General features: G+C 41.8%; 3 long non-coding RNA genes across 5 annotated transcripts in view; 1 reads left to right on the plus strand and 2 right to left on the minus strand.

Moving 5' to 3' along the window:
• The window catches only part of LOC138567069 (uncharacterized), a 178765-nt gene that overhangs the window by 128120 nt on the left and 35375 nt on the right, over positions 1-15270 (minus strand). The gene's annotated exons all lie outside the window — the stretch shown is intronic.
• LOC138565990 (uncharacterized) lies at positions 5534-6049 on the minus strand. Its single transcript, XR_011301761.1, has 3 exons — positions 5899-6049; positions 5722-5796; positions 5534-5634 (listed from the first exon to the last, which is right to left on the minus strand). It is a non-coding gene; the product is annotated as an uncharacterized lncRNA (long non-coding RNA).
• LOC138565991 (uncharacterized) lies at positions 10854-11778 on the plus strand. Its single transcript, XR_011301763.1, has 2 exons — positions 10854-11381; positions 11469-11778. It is a non-coding gene; the product is annotated as an uncharacterized lncRNA (long non-coding RNA).

Below are 15270 nucleotides of genomic sequence, written 5' to 3' on the forward strand. Positions count from 1 at the left end.
ACCAGTCAGCCAATAAGAATGCTCAGAATGCAGTCTATTGTCTCTAGCAAAACCTCATCCCACACATTCTGACTTGAGCATGCAGGCGGATGAGGAAACACCGGCAGCATTACGAGATGCTGCCGGTGTTTCCATGATCCCGATTCCCATTGAGTCCCATAGGACTCAATGGGAATGGGGATTTACACCATTCCGCCTCCGTGATTCCCGGAAAACCGGGGTTGTAATGCCCCGGTAATTCCGGGAATCACGGAGGCGGAATGGTAATACAAGTCTGGCGGTAACCAGGTGGTTTTACCGCCGTGGTTACCGCCGAACTCGTAATGAGGCCCTGAGTCTTCCTATGTTACTTAGTCATCTGTGGCATGAAGAATTCTCCAAGGCGGCTGAAAAAATAAAAGCTTTTGTTCTCTGCACAGTTACGTATCTGAATGGCTTTCATTGAGTTATGGCCGGCAAAAGTACTTCTCAAAACAACAGTGTTTAGTACTCCAATTCAATTAGCTTACAGATACGTCATGATTAATTGGCAATATTCGAAAGATATACCACAACCCAACTTTGATTTAAAACAGCGGAACCTTTTCACTTTAGTATTTTTATCACCTGCGGGTCAAAGTTCACTTCCGTTGCTTTTCACACATTCACTGTGTGGCCAGCTGCTTTGCATCACTGTGGCTACTAATGGATTATGGATTCCTTGGAACAATTTGTGGCCTTCTCCAGTGCTTGTTGCAAGAGCTGGCGGTCAAACAGGTCGAAGGCGGCACTCAGATCTAACAATATTAGTAAACCAGCCTTTCCCTGATCCATAATTTCCAGCATTTTGGACTGTAAATCCAGCATGGCGTTTTCAGTGCTGTGCGCAGCTCTGAAGCCAGATTGTTGAGGGTGTAAGATCTCATGCCTTTCTACATATTCTTGGAGTTGGGCTGTGGCTATTTTGACTAGTACTTTAAGTGTAAAATTACAATTAGTGATGGGTCTTAGGTTGTTAGGGTTGTGAGGATCAAGGGTAGGTTTTTTAACCAAGGGTGTGACAGTAACCTTATTTATATTGTTGGGTACTACTTGGTCCCGAAATGAGGTGTTGACAATTCTAGTAGAGAGTGGCGCAAAAATTTCGGGGTGTTGTAGGATGATCTTGGGAGGGAGTAGGTTTTCAGCGCAGGAGGATGGTTTCATGGTTGCTAACGTTTTTAACATAGTTTCTGAAGAGATGGATTGAAATTGAAACTTCTCCTTGTTCATTACGGTTAGTTGTTCTGCAGGTAAGCTGCGTTGCGGTTTATTGGCCTGTGATAATGTAATTCGTTCTCTGGCTTTGGATATTTTATTTGCAAATGCAGCCTGAGTGTTTTCGCATTTGGTTTGTGAGGGAATAAATTCAGGGTCCAACGCCTTAAGTTTTTCTAAGGATTTAAGAATGTTAAATAGCTTACTGGCTGAATTGGATGACGCTTCAATTTGACTATTGAAATAGTTATTTTTCGCCTCGTTGATCTTAGTTTTGTAGGATTTTTCTAGTGACTTCCAGCTTGTTTTGTGGTCCTCTGTTTGGTTTTTTTGCCATTCAACTTCACTACGCTTTTTTTCTTTCTTGAGAGAGATGAGTTCAGGCGAAAACTATTTTTGATGGTTAAGGCTGAGTTTTACAGTTTTTTCTCGATTGGGTGCTTTCTGATTGAGTGCAATTATTTGCAGAGCGGAGTGCAAAAGAGAAGTGTAAAGACGCCGTCTCTTTACATTTCTCATCCTCATTCTGCTGTGCAAGTGACAAAAATGACGCGCATGGCACTGGTTTGCACTTAACTGGAAACGTAAGCCTATCCCCTCAGGGAAATGTACGCAAAGGAGCAAAATGAGCTCCATATTGTTCGGAGTATTCAATAACCTTATATATTCCCCACATTAGCTTTCTTCAGCCACTATTGCTGCTCCTTGAACAGATGAATGGTCCTATGGTATTGTATTACAGTCATCATTTATATCGGGCCTGTTACCATTTGTATGGCCTCAAAGTGCTTTGTGGTGGGAGCGCCCCCAGGGACCCTTAACTATTTCTGGCAGGGATTTATTAAGGGTACTTGCCAGAGATGCAGGGAGTTAGACGAGTTTAAACAGATTTTAAAAAAGTAAATTCTTTCTTGGTGTCCCACGTTAATTGTTGCCCCCTTGTGTTCTGCTCCTATTACCTCAAGCCAGGTGCCCGCCCCCCATTATTCTATGTGTTATTCCACGTGAACTGCTGTGTGTTTGCTCATTGGCGCCTGTCATTAATTTAATGTACTAATGATTTTGTACCCTGCTCTTGCACTTTTATTTACTGCACCACCGCAATGTTAGTGTCCCACATTAAATACTACCCTACTTTGTTCTGCTCTTTGGTGCTCCACATCAACGTGTTGCCCCATTGGGATTGTATTCCAGGGGTGCACCTCATTCATTTGTTGCCCCCCCTTTTTTTTCACTTTGGTGTGCCATGTTTATTTGTTACCTCACCGTGATTTTGAACCCGGTGTCCTGCATTATTTATCACCCCACTGTGACTTGTTCCTTGATGTCCCACTATACCTGCTGCCCCACTGTGACTTTGCTCCCTGGTGTCTTTGATCCGGCTCCCTACTATCAGACTTTAATTTCAGCATGAACTGGCCTCTGCCATTCTGTGTTTCCACCTTCGGTATTTTTACATTAAGCATTTTGGTCTCCCGCACTCAGTACAGCATCAGCCAAACTCTGCTATGCTGTGATTAACCCCAGGGTCCCGCTGTAATTACACACTGATTTACAGTGTGCCTCATTCCGCGCAGGACAAAGTGGCTGTAATTACGTTACTGACATTTTTTCTGCACTGCCAAATTTCAAGTTTTGGTGGAATTACCACTGGCAGAATTACTGTGTGGTAATTCCCCCAATTTCTGGAGGGAAAGTGAAGGATACTTTCCCACAAATAATCGGCAGAATTACCACTCAGTAAAAACGCTGGTGGCAAAGTCTCCAAAAATTACCAATGTAGTCCTGGGGACTCCACAAATGGAGAATAATACGGCCCTACCACCAATTGTAATTCTGTGGTAAACCCACAGATCTAAATTGCAGCAATAATAACTGACTTTGGTGGTATTTCGGTGGATTTACTGTCAAAATACCATCAAATTCGGAATGTGGCCCAGTATTCTGTCTAGCAGTCCTATTGTAATCAGTGCCCTACAGTGATTTGAGTGTTCACACCCCAGTCTACAACAGTAACTCTGGCCCACGTGCCCCACCATATCTTAGTGCATTACTGTGCCGGGTCTCCGGTGGTTCCACTGTAATGTAATACTCTAATGTGACCCTGCCACCGCTGTGTTACTGGAAATTGAAATATATTGTCACTCCGCTACCTTGGTTCGTTTTTAACTTGGGATACTGGAATTACACAACAACCATCCTTCGCAAGGAGTGGTGCACACTCTCCTGTTACAAGGACAAGACCACGAGCCCATGGACATACCAGACCAGTCTACTTTATGGCATGCAATGTGCATCTGAATGGCCCGGTCAAGGTAAGACAGCTTGACAAGAAGGGACATATCAAACGCAAAGTACATCATTATTAGAAACAAAGTCGAACCTTCTCATTTACAAACATCCTAACAACACCACCCACAGAATCAACTGGGATAGCAGACCTCAGTATTCCTGAGGCAGAGAACTCGCTACTTGTTGTGCAACCTATGAATTTACCGACACACTCCACACGCAATGCATCAAGGACCCAGGGAGACCAGACCTGGACATGGCAGCACACTAGGAAATAACATGAGGCACTGCAAGGCCTATGCACACTCTGCATACTGGCTTGCGCATGCAAGCGCAACACCTGCAATGTATGGATTATCACAGTGGGAATGGGAGAGCCTTTAATCTGCAACAATCCATGCTCACATGTCAACAATACAGGATCCCTCGGGTCCATCACATTCTAGAAGTGTAGGTCAACCCAATACATCGTTTCCTAAAACAATTCAACAAGATACCTGAGACACTAGAGAAGAGATTAAGATACCCAAACGCCTGGGTTTCGTAAAAAATAAGAGCAGGGAATTAGCCAGATCAGAAATGCACTCACCATTGGAGAATAAAGTGAACTGCAGCCTGATCAATGCTCGCTCCATGTCCAAGCACAGAACAGAGATCCATGAGCTCCTTGGCATATTCATGACGGAAACCTGGCTATCAGACAAATTCATCCCAATTAACGTCATGCTCTTCAAAGGGAAGTCTCAGTGGTTTATCAGAACCACCCACGGACATCCCTTATTGCAAACTGCTCCTCATCCACCTAATCCTCAGCCACAAAAATAGCGTTTTGTTCTTACGTCTATACAGCTTTTGAAGAAGAAAATTCAACTTCAACCAAGTCACTGAGCCCCTAGGCTACATGACCAACTTCCCCCTTAAGCAAACAGTTAAGGGTGCAACACAGTCAGGCAGGCAACACTGGACAGAATCTTCAGACAGAAACCCTGATGACCACAAAGACACACACGCCCCACTCATAAGGAACAAGCATCCATAGCCAGGAGTATCTGGAAAAGCCTTGACCTACAGTTATTTGGGAAAATATTGGAAGACACCAAGCTAAGCATGTCAGTACTAAAGCTCCGGCTCACAGAGGAATGAGCAGAGATGCTTTACGCCTGGACTACGGAAGATGGGGGCCTCCTTAAACCTCTGAAACATATCACCCCAACAGAGAAAAAACATGCAGATAGGTGGTTCACACCCTCAACGCGAACCCTGAAGAAACAAACAACAGAAACTGGAGCATGAATGGAGGAAACACCAAAATCAACAAGACAGTAAAATATCAAAACTGCAAAGCATCAATCCTACAGGCAAAGAACCTGCACTGTGCAGAATGCATCAGAACAGCAAGCTGCCTTCAGAAGGAGATTGCCAAAATCACTGAAGAGACAGATATCGGAACTTGCACTCCAAAGTACCTACACCCACCCATAAACTATGCGATTACATTGTAAACCACATGCAAAACAAAGTAAATAACTCCATCAAGCCATGGACGCAGCACGGATCGATAGCAAAGATGACACCCCGCGCACTTGCCCGATTTAAACCTGTCACTCATAGGGATTTCTCCAAGCTGGTGAAGGGGAGCAGTAAATCCAACAGATTGTCCACAAGATTGTGGAACTCTCCCGTCCCCTGCACACCCTTTATACTGTAGAAACAGTCAATATTTCTATACAATGGTAATATTCAGTTTCTTTCAGAAAAAAGAAGAAATTAATGAGAGAAGCTAATTCATGACACTATTATAATAAAACAGAATGATGGGGACCATCGGTTTTAATTGAATTTTAAATTAATTGTTATAGATATGAATTTCAATTCATTCATCATCCAGTCTTTGTAAACATAATAACATAAATGTATTCATTTTGAGGTTACATTCAATATTATAATACAAGGGCATACAAGGTACTCATCACACTTTCTATACAATAGGCTTTTCACATGGTATATCCAAAGAAAGTAATGATGAATATTTTCTCGACGCGTTTCGGGGTGTCCCCTTCTTCAGGAATTGATAGCCCTCTTCATTGCCGTTAATCTTTGTTTCGTCTATAATGTATGATACAATGATCAGATTTTAGATTCTCACTGATAACTGTCATTTAACTCTTGGGAGAAATTTTTAATAATAATCACCTGGATGTTCAATGTGGAATATCCTAACTGGATTTATTATCAATAGCAATATCAGCCCAATAATGGTTATTCAACCTGTAGATGTGATAAAAAGACAACAGGGAAAGCTCAATTAAAAACGGGATCTTAATTCATGAAGGAAAATCTAGTCATGTAATATCTAAGAAAAAATATTACCTTTCGGTATTTCTGTAAAAAGCTACTACATCCATGGAATGGGTCGCTGTGGTATGTAGAGAGTCCTCAGGTACGGAGGTAGTGCAGTAATGGGCGATTCCTCCACTCGTGTCTGTAAAAACACGTATATATACTATATTAGATACACGAAAACAATGGGGTCTGATCATTCTGTGGAGAGTATTCTGTGAAGGCCTCTAGGCTCATGATATGCAATTGGGGAGCTGTTTACAAAGGATTCTCTTACCTCCTTCCTGAGAAGATGGCCGGTGCTGTAGCTCGAACCGTTCTACACGGTTTTCGCTAAAGATGGCCACTATTTACATTAAGACGTCATCACGTCGAAGCGTGACGACGTCACTATGTTTAGAACGTCAACGTGTGACGGGAAAACAGACGTCATACGGACATATTTTAGAAAACAATGTGTAATTAACCAATAGTATATAGGTGTATATCTATACTGGTGCAGGGAGTTTGAGTCAAATGAAATAAAGGTGAAAAGAGTCGAAAGATAAATGTGAGGAGTGTCTCATGTAACTTCTGGGAAATCTATTGTTTACCACGGACAAAAGTTAATCGAATATTGGACATCCGTGTGTTTACTATTTCAAGAGAAGCATGCTCACATTCTATGGTCTGTAACTTAATACATCCTATGTCAGTAAAAAATCATCCTAAGTGAACTGAACAAATTCAAAAATGTATTTAACAGCAATTGATATTGTATCCACACTGGGTTTCTGATTGGGTCAGGGGAAACAGTATTTAGTTACAAAAATGAGGCTAAACTGTAATCTTCGTTCATCCCATTGGGAGCTAGACTGTTTAGTCTCTCTATCCAGAAGATTTCCCTCTGGTTCATACGTCTGGCATGATTGCCACCTCTTGGGGCTCTGTTCACAATTTCCAAAATCACAACCTTTAGTTGAGAAATATTATGTTTCTTTATGGAAAAATGTCTTGCTACAGGTGAGTTAACACTGTTGGTACGTATGTTACTTTTGTGTTCATTCCAGCGCTCCTTGGCTTTCCTTTGTGTCTGTCCAACATAGTAAATGCCGCATGGGCAGCTTAAACCATAAATGATTGATTTCGTGTCACAAGTGGCAAAATCCTTTAGTGGGATTTTTTGGCCATTTGATGGGTGTCTTACATAGCTTCCCTTCATTATGTTGTTACAATTGCCACAACTGAGACAAGCAAACGTACCTATTTTCCTCTTGGTGAGGGTTCTTTGATTGTCCACTCTCGGTCTTTCTGCTTTAACTAGGCTATCCCTGAAGTTCCGACCCCTCTTGTAGGCGATTATGGGTGGTTCAGGAAATAGTCTCTTTAGTTGTGGATCCAATTTGATTATACCCCAGTTCTTCTTGATCATCCTTGTTATGTGATGACTCTGTGCTGAATATCTTAAAGCGTAGAGAAATGGGATCTCCTTAGATCTATTTCTTGATATACGGAGGTCTTTCCTCTCCAATGTGAGTGTTTTTTCTTCTGCTTTCTTGATGATAGACTCTGGATAACCTCTTTCCTTGTATCTTTGTGTCATCAATAGGTTTTCATTCCTCAGGGTGTCAGTTGTTGAGATAATTCTCTTTAGTCTAAGGAATTGACTGTAGGGCAAATTATTCTTTAAATGCGTCGGATGACGGCTCCTGAAGTGTAACGTGTTGTTAACATCGGTGGGTTTGTGATAAATATTGGTGATTATCCCATCTTCCCCAATCTCTAGTTCAACGTCCAAAAAATGTAGTTTAGGGGTTCCAATTTCCATCGTGAATTTGATTCTGTCGTGGCCTGAATTGATGTATTTTAGGAATTCCTCTAGTTCGTGATGTTGTCCTCTCCAGATGACGAAAAAATCGTCAATGTATCTTTTCCAGGTGATGATTTTTTTGCTAAATTTTGTTGGTATCAAAATCCATTTCATCTCCAAATGGTACATGAATAGATTAGCATAGGCTGGGGCCATTGCTGACCCCATTGAAGTTCCTGATGCTTGTAAATAGTACTGCGTCCTGTATCTGAAATAGTTGTTAATGAGTATAATTTTGCTTAATTTCATTAGGAAGGTTTTGTTTGCTTCACATTCATTTCTTAGTAGACACCATTCGAGTGCTTCCAAACCGTCTTGATGTGGGATGCATGTATATAGACTCTGTACATCAAACGAAACCAGTAGATCATTTCTGTTAATATCTGTTAAGGTGTCTAGGTGATTGAGAAAATCTGTGGTATCTTTAAGATATGTTGTGGTTGTTTGGACTATGGGTTGTAATGCCTTGTCCACATAAACTGCTAGTGGGTTGAAGATACTATCAGTTCCCGCAACAATCGGTCTGAGGGGGGGTTTTGTCAAGTTCTTATGTATTTTTGGCAGTCCATAGAAGATTGGAGTAATAGGATGTTCATTAATCAAAAACAATTTAGTCTTGTTGGAAATCCATCCTTGGTCCTCAGCTTCCTCAAGCGTAGTTTCAATAATGCTTGATATTTCTCTGACCGGATCTTGTTCAATTTTTATGTACGTGTTCTCATCTGTTAGGAGCTCTAAAATCTTCTCCTCATAGTATGTAGTGTCCATAATAACTATGGCCCCTCCTTTGTCTGCCGGTTTTAGGGTCAGGCTTCTGTCATCCGCAAGGTTCTTGATGATTTCATTCTGCCTTCTCCTGGTATTGTAGTTCCTTGTTCTGGTGAAAGGGCCATAGTTATTATGGACACTACATACTATGAGGAGAAGATTTTAGAGCTCCTAACAGATGAGAACACGTACATAAAAATTGAACAAGATCCGGTCAGAGAAATATCAAGCATTATTGAAACTACGCTTGAGGAAGCTGAGGACCAAGGATGGATTTCCAACAAGACTAAATTGTTTTTGATTAATGAACATCCTATTACTCCAATCTTCTATGGACTGCCAAAAATACATAAGAACTTGACAAAACCCCCCCTCAGACCGATTGTTGCGGGAACTGATAGTATCTTCAACCCACTAGCAGTTTATGTGGACAAGGCATTACAACCCATAGTCCAAACAACCACAACATATCTTAAAGATACCACAGATTTTCTCAATCACCTAGACACCTTAACAGATATTAACAGAAATGATCTACTGGTTTCGTTTGATGTACAGAGTCTATATACATGCATCCCACATCAAGACGGTTTGGAAGCACTCGAATGGTGTCTACTAAGAAATGAATGTGAAGCAAACAAAACCTTCCTAATGAAATCAAGCAAAATTATACTCATTAACAACTATTTCAGATACAGGACGCAGTACTATTTACAAGCATCAGGAACTTCAATGGGGTCAGCAATGGCCCCAGCCTATGCTAATCTATTCATGTACCATTTGGAGATGAAATGGATTTTGATACCAACAAAATTTAGCAAAAAAATCATCACCTGGAAAAGATACATTGACGATTTTTTCGTCATCTGGAGAGGACAACATCACGAACTAGAGGAATTCCTAAAATACATCAATTCAGGCCACGACAGAATCAAATTCACGATGGAAATTGGAACCCCTAAACTACATTTTTTGGACGTTGAACTAGAGATTGGGGAAGATGGGATAATCACCAATATTTATCACAAACCCACCGATGTTAACAACACGTTACACTTCAGGAGCCATCATCCGACGCATTTAAAGAATAATTTGCCCTACAGTCAATTCCTTAGACTAAAGAGAATTATCTCAACAACTGACACCCTGAGGAATGAAAACCTATTGATGACACAAAGATACAAGGAAAGAGGTTATCCAGAGTCTATCATCAAGAAAGCAGAAGAAAAAACACTCACATTGGAGAGGAAAGACCTCCGTATATCAAGAAATAGATCTAAGGAGATCCCATTTCTCTACGCTTTAAGATATTCAGCACAGAGTCATCACATAACAAGGATGATCAAGAAGAACTGGGGTATAATCAAATTGGATCCACAACTAAAGAGACTATTTCCTGAACCACCCATAATCGCCTACAAGAGGGGTCGGAACTTCAGGGATAGCCTAGTTAAAGCAGAAAGACCGAGAGTGGACAATCAAAGAACCCTCACCAAGAGGAAAATAGGTACGTTTGCTTGTCTCAGTTGTGGCAATTGTAACAACATAATGAAGGGAAGCTATGTAAGACACCCATCAAATGGCCAAAAAATCCCACTAAAGGATTTTGCCACTTGTGACACGAAATCAATCATTTATGGTTTAAGCTGCCCATGCGGCATTTACTATGTTGGACAGACACAAAGGAAAGCCAAGGAGCGCTGCAATGAACACAAAAGTAACATACGTACCAACAGTGTTAACTCACCTGTAGCAAGACATTTTTCCATAAAGAAACATAATATTTCTCAACTAAAGGTTGTGATTTTGGAAATTGTGAACAGAGCCCCAAGAGGTGGCAATCATGCCAGACGTATGAACCAGAGGGAAATCTTCTGGATAGAGAGACTAAACAGTCTAGCTCCCAATGGGATGAACGAAGATTACAGTTTAGCCTCATTTTTGTAACTAAATACTGTTTCCCCTGACCCAATCAGAAACCCAGTGTGGATACAATATCAATTGCTGTTAAATACATTTTTGAATTTGTTCAGTTCACTTAGGATGATTTTTTACTGACATAGGATGTATTAAGTTACAGACCATAGAATGTGAGCATGCTTCTCTTGAAATAGTAAACACACGGATGTCCAATATTCGATTAACTTTTGTCCGTGGTAAACAATAGATTTCCCAGAAGTTACATGAGACACTCCTCACATTTATCTTTCGACTCTTTTCACCTTTATTTCATTTGACTCAAACTCCCTGCACCAGTATAGATATACACCTATATACTATTGGTTAATTACACATTGTTTTCTAAAATATGTCCGTATGACGTCTGTTTTCCCGTCACACGTTGACGTTCTAAACATAGTGACGTCGTCACGCTTCGACGTGATGACGTCATAATGTAAATAGTGGCCATCTTTAGCGAAAACCGTGTAGAACGGTTCGAGCTACAGCACCGGCCATCTTCTCAGGAAGGAGGTAAGAGAATCCTTTGTAAACAGCTCCCCAATTGCATATCATGAGCCTAGAGGCCTTCACAGAATACTCTCCACAGAATGATCCCACCCCATTGTTTTCGTGTATCTAATATAGTATATATACGTGTTTTTACAGACACGAGTGGAGGAATCGCCCATTACTGCACTACCTCCGTACCTGAGGACTCTCTACATACCACAGCGACCCATTCCATGGATGTAGTAGCTTTTTACAGAAATACCGAAAGGTAATATTTTTTCTTAGATATTACATGACTAGATTTTCCTTCATGAATTAAGATCCCGTTTTTAATTGAGCTTTCCCTATTGTCTTTTTATCACATCTACAGGTTGAATAACCATTATTGGGCTGATATTGCTATTGATAATAAATCCAGTTAGGATATTCCACATTGAACATCCAGGTGATTATTATTAAAAATTTCTCCCAAGAGTTAAATGACAGTTATCAGTGAGAATCTAAAATCTGATCATTGTATCATACATTATAGACGAAACAAAGATTAACGGCAATGAAGAGGGCTATCAATTCCTGAAGAAGGGGACACCCCGAAACGCGTCGAGAAAATATTCATCATTACTTTCTTTGGATATACCATGTGAAAAGCCTATTGTATAGAAAGTGTGATGAGTACCTTGTATGCCCTTGTATTATAATATTGAATGTAACCTCAAAATGAACACATTTATGTTATTATGTTTACAAAGACTGGATGATGAATGAATTGAAATTCATATCTATAACAATTAATTTAAAATTCAATTAAAACCGATGGTCCCCATCATTCTGTTTTATTATAATAGTGTCATGAATTAGCTTCTCTCATTAATTTCTTCTTTTTTCTGAAAGAAACTGAATATTACCATTGTATAGAAATATTGACTGTTTCTACAGTATAAAGGGTGTGCAGGGGACGGGAGAGTTCCACAATCTTGTGGACAATCTGTTGGATTTACATAGGTTAAAACAACCCAGTGTCAAGGTTGTTATTCTCCCCGGCACCCCGTAAATTTTCAACAAATCCTGTAAAAAAACCTTAAACCTAGGTGTGCGCTAGGCAACACAAATATTGAAGGGGAGCAGTAAGGCAGGCTCGCCTATCGACCATTGTCCTTGGATATCCACAGAGACATCATACCAAGGAAACGTGGGTCGCTTTCTACCACAGGCTCATGAACTTGTCACTGGCAAATGCAATTGCACCAGGATACTTCAAGACGGCATACGTTAAGCCACTCCTCAAGAACACTACTGGAAACCAACAAGACCCCACAAGCTACCAACATATTTCCAACATACCATTCACAGCTAAAATCCTGAAAAGGATGTACACACACATCCTCAAAAACATGTTGAGTCCAACAACAGTCTAGACAAAGGAGAAGCAGGATTCAGACAAAATGTAACCATTCGGGATTACCTTAAAATCAACATCACCTCAGCCTTGATACTCCTCGCCACCTAAGCGGCATTCTGCGCCGTCAACCACGCATCACTAACAAACTGGAAGAACAAGACTTAGCTCTACAATGGATGAAATAATTGCTCAGAGACAGTAAGACACAACAACATGCTATATATCAACATCAAGCAGCATAGCCTGTGGAGTACGGCCAGGATCAAGCCTGCCGACAATACTCTTCAATATATACAAGGCCACACTCATGAGACTCATCACAAAGCATGGCCTCACCAGTTACAACTTTTCAAATTGACTACCAGCAAGGAAATAAATGTGGCCCTCACCAGCTCCCTCACCAAAGCGAACTCATGGATGATGAATAGGGACCTAAAACTACACAGGCAAGACAACAATCATGCGCTCCTCACCCAACGCCACACCACAGCCTAGAGACATGAGCACCATGCCCAGAAGCAGTGATAGTGGTAAGGAACTTAGGGGATTTGGTGGACTATGGAATGACCTTAGGACAACCAATTAATGCAGTAGTAAAGACATACTTTTACCACCAATTCTTAGTGAGGTGGATCATGTCCTTCCTCAGCTTCCCACACAGTACCCATGCCATCATATCTCTGGCTTTATCAAGGATAGGCTGTGCCAAATGCATATATTTTAGCATGCCAGACTTCCTTACCAAGAAACTTCCAACACATCCAAAGCACAGCAGCAAGAGTGCCGCTCAGACCCAACATGAGGATACATTTTACACCAGCTCTAAAATTGCTTGTGATAAGACCAAACAATGACACACGTGACTGGCCTGGGGGTTTTGATTATACGTGTTATTGTTGCGATTTTTAAAACTACAGGTTGGATTAAGCACTGTAGGATCTAGAGGAAATGCTGCAGTCAAAAAAGGGATTATCCTAAACTCTAAAACAAAATGGTGCACAAGGAATCTTAACACAAAGGTGGGACTCCTCCCAGGAGCCTAGCACCTCCTCAATGCACTCTCCAAATTATAGTTCAACCCCTAAACCTATTAATCCGTGTCCCCCTCCAAGACATCCAAATCTACAACAGAAAGTTCCTGAGTAGATAGCCAAATTAAGGTTCCAACTCCTAAACTTGCTAAGACCTGTAGCCTCCTGACTACCCTACACTAACAATATAATAGTTCCAAGGATTGGCCAAAGCAAAAGTTCAAAACCTATCCTTAAATATCCATCCCTATTCTACAGCAGCAAACATAAATTTGCTTTGAGGAATCTTCAATGATTTGGGAGAGTAGTTCAGGGGCAACACATTTGTCTTGGAAGCAAGACATTGCAGAGCAACACACTTTCAAATCCTGGTCCCATGCTTAGAGACTGGTGTCTAGTATTAAGCATGTAATACAAGATTCATGAACTAATTCAATATCGGTTACTTCTTGCCTTGGATTTTTAAAGACTCTCGACAGGTCTCACCTTGACCATGATAAAATCTGTTCAAGGCCGCCTCAGTAACCGGCCACACGTTGCGTGCTCTTGCACTGGGTTGCAGGTTGGGTGCCATGCAGAAGGTAAGCGCTTTCTGCATGGCATCAGGCTGGCCGTGCGTGGGGAATCATGGGGCGTGCATGTGATGGTTGGAGACAGAGGAGAGGTTGAATTGAACGAGGCGACTCGACCGCTCCACTGGGGAGCCTGTTAATCTCTAATTGAAAAAGAATAAAGCGAATAGTCACTGCTACTACTACTCTGCTTCCTTCTTCTGTCTTGGGGGCTGGAACACGACAAATCTCTCTCCAAATTCACAGCTGGACTCTCCTGGACCTTGACATTCTGTCAAGTACCTCCCAGACCTTGGCTTGCTTTCAAGATTCAAAAAGGTCCCTCCTGTCCATTGGCATTCTTTCAGGGTTCAAACAGGTCCTTCCTGGGCCTTGCCTTCCTGTCAGCATTCAAGCAGCAACGGGTATCTCTCCTGCCCTCATCGGAGGCCTTGTTAGGCAGCCGCTATTGATTCACACTTCTGCCCTGGGTTTAGGTTCTCCCTCTATTGCCTCCTGGTCGCTGGTGGGTGGCCTCTGGCTTTGTCCTTCCACGTCCCATGCGGGTAGGGAGCAGCGCAGCACACAGTGACCATTGGATAATAATTGTTCTTTTATATACTAGCCTGTGTGTGTAGGTTTAAAATATTTGCACTGCCCCTAGATTTATAGCAGCGGCACACAGTATTTGTGAGAATTGTGCTCAATGCCATTTACTACTTGTTGTGTTGTTTTTTAACAGAATTGAACATATGCACTTCATGTCATTCAAATTCTCTGATTGGTTATTCTTGGACTTGGTTTTATCATCCCTCATTACAGACTTCTGATAGGCGTTTAGTATTGGCTAATTGTTTGATTAGCTTTTGGGCCATTAGCTCAGGCCTACTGGAGTTTAGAGGGGTTTGCAGCCTGCAACATCGCCGCCTTGGAATCCTCACTGATGTGGAGATGGGGTCTGCATTGCTCCCCCACTGCCCCTCTGCTCAGATCTGACAAGGACAGCATCCCTGCTTCCGCGCCGCAGGTCTGGGCCTGGCACTCATTCGCTTTTCTGATGGTCAGACGGGACTTGTGAACTCACCGGGTTTGCGGGACAGCTGTTATTTGGCCATTACCGACTGTTCCTCCCATCCCATGCCTAATACTATGACCCGCAATGTTCCTTGGGAACTGTAGTCTTGCAGGCTAAAACTATGAAGCGTGACACCCATCGGGGCAACACTGCATCTCTGAAGCACAGGGGGGGCAGCAAGCTGGTGGGATCCCTCCCCTTCCACCCTTCTTGAATGACTGAGGCGGAATCAGGCAGCAGTGTCCGAAAGAGTAGGGCAGTTTAGGAGAGGGCATCTG

This window comes from Ambystoma mexicanum, chromosome 2p (genome assembly GCF_040938575.1).
Source record: "Ambystoma mexicanum isolate Mex_15411 chromosome 2p, UKY_AmexF1_1, whole genome shotgun sequence".
NCBI lineage: Eukaryota > Metazoa > Chordata > Amphibia > Caudata > Ambystomatidae > Ambystoma > Ambystoma mexicanum.